Genomic DNA, 3336 nt, shown 5'->3' with positions numbered 1-3336 from the left:
CAGCTACTTGGAAGGCTGAGGTGGAAGGATTGCCAGAGCCCAGCAGGTCAAGGCTGCAGTGGCTGGGAACAGCTACTGCACTCCAGTCTGGGCAACAGAGTGAGCCTCTAACTCAAAAAAAAATTAGCCAGACATGGTAGTGCATGCCTGTAGTTCCGGCTACTTGGAAGGCTGAGGCGGAAGGATTGCTGGAGCCCAGCAGGTCAACGCTGGGGTGGCCAAGAGTGTGCCACTGCACTCCAGCCTGGGCAACAGAGTGAGACTCCAATTCAAAAATAAAAAATAAAAAAAAATAAAGAAACTTAATGTCCTCAGTAACAAGCCCAACCTACTCCTACTCATTTGCTTCCCACCCCAGTCACCCTGCTGTTGTGTTCTTAATCCCTCCCTTTCCATTTCAATATCACCCTCCATCCCACCTCAGTTGCCTCTTGACTGGACTAGCAGGAGCCTCCCAGGAGCCACCCACCAAGCCTTCCCACACATAGGACTCATCTCTGAAAACAAATCACTTCTGCCAAAGACACCGATGGGTTATTTCACAATATTAAGGAACTGTCATTTAAAAGCAATTTTTTTTTTTGAGTTGGAGTTTCACTCTGTCGTCCAGGCTGGAATGCAGTGCCATACTCATGGCCATCCCAACGTCAACCTGTTGGGCTCCGGCAATCCTTCCTCCTCAGCCTTCCAAGTAGCTGGAACTACAGGTGTGTGCTATTAATTGTAGAGACGAGGTGTTGCCAAGTTGCCCAGGCTGGTCTCAAATCTGCAGGCTCAGGCAATCCACTGGTCTTGGCCTCCCAAAGTGCTGGGGATTACAGACTGAGCCGCTGAGCCCGGCTGGAATTGTCATTTTTAAGGTAAATTATAATATTATGGTTTTAGTTTTTTAAAAAGAGTACTTATCTTTCAGAGATATAGTCTGAAATATTACAAATGAAGGGAAATGACATCTGGAATTAAAAAATAATAATAAGGCCAGGCACGGTGGCTCATGCCTATAATCCTAGCATTTTGGGAGACCAAGATGAGAGGACTGCCTGAGTCCACAGGTTCAAGACCAGCCTGGGCAACTTGGTAAGACCTCATATCTACAATAAATCAAGAAAAATCAGCCAGGCATGATGGCGCATGTCTGTAGTTCCAGCTACTTGGAAGGTTGAGGCAGAAGGATCGCTTGAGCCCAGCAAGTCAAGACTGAGGTGGCCGTAAGTGTGCCACTGCCACTGTACTCCAGCCTGGGCGACATAGTGCGACTCCAACTCAAAAAAATGAAAAAAATAATAAAATAAAAAGAAAGATGAACATAAGCAGGATCGAAATGAAACAAAGGCAGCCATGAGCCAATAATCACTGAAGTCAGATGATGGGTAAGTAGGAATTTGTTATACTAGTCTGTCTACATTTTCTTACCTAGTTGAAATTTTCCAATAAAATAAAAAACCTTTCAAAGGAGTCCTATTGCCATGACAATGTGTAAGATCAGCCTGGTATCCAACTTCCCACACTGCCTTTTCAACTGCATCATTCGCTATACCTCATGTTCACTGACTCAGCGTTACATCTTGAAAGCCCAATGTGTTCAGGTTCCTGCAGGTATGAAACACCAGATAGATAAGGTCTAGTCTCCCTGAACATACTCATCCCACATCTGTATAGGGAGACCCTCAGCATCCCATCCTCCAACATTTAATAAAAATCCAGGCTGGGCGCAGTGGCTCAAGCCTGTAATGCCAGGACTTTGGGAGGCCAAGGCAAGAGGACTGCCTGAACTCAGGGGTTCAAGACCAGCCTGGGTAAATTGGTGAGACCTTGTCTCTACAATAAATCAAAAAAATAAGCAGGGCATGGTGGCATGAGCCTGTAGTTCCAGCTACTCGAAAGGCTGAGGTGGAAGGATCACCTGACTCCAGCAGGTCAAGGCTGCGGTGGCCGTGAGCATGCCACTGCACTCCAGCCTGGGCAACAGAGTAGGACTCCAACTCAAATAAATAAATATCCATTGTGCACCTACTATGGGCAACAGAGTAGGACTCCAACTCAAATAAATAAATATCCATTGTGCACCTACTATGGGCAACAGAGAGGGACTCTGACTCAAATAAATAAATATCCATTGTGCACCTACTATGAACCATGCATGACACACAGCCCCTGCTCTCAGAACAGGCAGTTAAGTCAGGGGGAGGTAAACCAATGACTGTGGCTCTCAGTAGAATACTGGTAAGGGCTTTGACGGTTGTAGGCCCAGGATGCTGGCAAGCACAGATGAGAATCTGATCCAGCTGGGAGGCTGAGAGGGGAAGGGAAAGCTGTCCAAGGCAATGTCTTCTCTTTTCCCCACCCAAGTCCCACCTACACCCTGTGTAAGCGCCTCGCTTCCTACTTGGCCAAGTTAAATCCCACCTCCTGTGATGCTCTCCCTGCCCTCCCAAGCAAGTGTGGTCCCATCAGTGTCCTGTCAATTATAGCACTTGCTGTTTATAAAGGGGCCGCACACCCCAAAGCAAGAAGGCAGCCAAGTGGCATGACTGAAGGTACAAAAGAAGTCTAAGACCAGAGGATGAACCAGAAGCATGTACCCCTTCTGGAAGCACCAGCTCTCACAGTGGCCGGGTGAAAATTTGGACCCAGTGTCAATGAGGTATCCACTATTTTAGGAAAAGCTGGATTTTAACATTACCTAAAATATAATTTTGCATTGCAGTAGTCCTCGCTATTCAAGGGGAATATGTTCTAAGACCCCCCACAGTGGATGCCTGAAACCTAGGACAGTACCAAGCCCTAAATATACTATGTTTTCTCCTATATATACATACCCATGATAAAGTTTAATTAATAAATTAGGTATAGTAGGAGATTAATAACAATAACTGATAATAAAATTGAATAATTATAACCATATCCAGTAATAAAAGTTATGTGAATGTGGTCTCTCTCTCTCAAAATATCTTATTGCACTATACTCACCTATTTTAAGACCATAGTTGACCTCAGGTAACTGAAACCACAGATTAAGAAGGGGACTACTGTATCTATTCTTTTTTTTTTTTTTTTTGAGTTGGCGTCTCACTCCATCGCCCAGGCTAGATTGCAGTAGCACACTCACAACCACCCCAGGCACCCCAGCGTCAACCTGCTGGGTTCCAGCGATCCTTCCACCTCAGCCTTCCAAGTAGCCAGAACTACAGGCATGCGCTATTGTACCCGGCAAATTTTTTATTTATTGTAGAAATGAGGTCTCGCCAAGTTGCCTGGGCTGGTCTCGAACCCACAGGCTCAGGCAATCTACTCGCCTCAGCCTCCCAAAGTGCTAGGATTACAGGCTGAGCCACC

The 3336-nt window shown here is 45.9% G+C and overlaps 1 protein-coding gene across 1 annotated transcript in view; it reads right to left on the bottom strand.

The window, feature by feature from the left end:
- DEPDC5 (DEP domain containing 5) overlaps positions 1-3336 on the bottom strand; it is a 147362-nt gene that overhangs the window by 55753 nt on the left and 88273 nt on the right. The window lies entirely within an intron of this gene.

Source organism: Carlito syrichta, unplaced genomic scaffold, assembly GCF_000164805.1.
Source record: "Carlito syrichta isolate Samal-C Ts95f unplaced genomic scaffold, Tarsius_syrichta-2.0.1 Scaffold305313, whole genome shotgun sequence".
Lineage (NCBI taxonomy): Eukaryota > Metazoa > Chordata > Mammalia > Primates > Tarsiidae > Carlito > Carlito syrichta.
The sequence above is the reverse complement of the archived record's forward strand: the minus strand, read 5'-3'. Positions and strand labels throughout refer to the sequence as shown.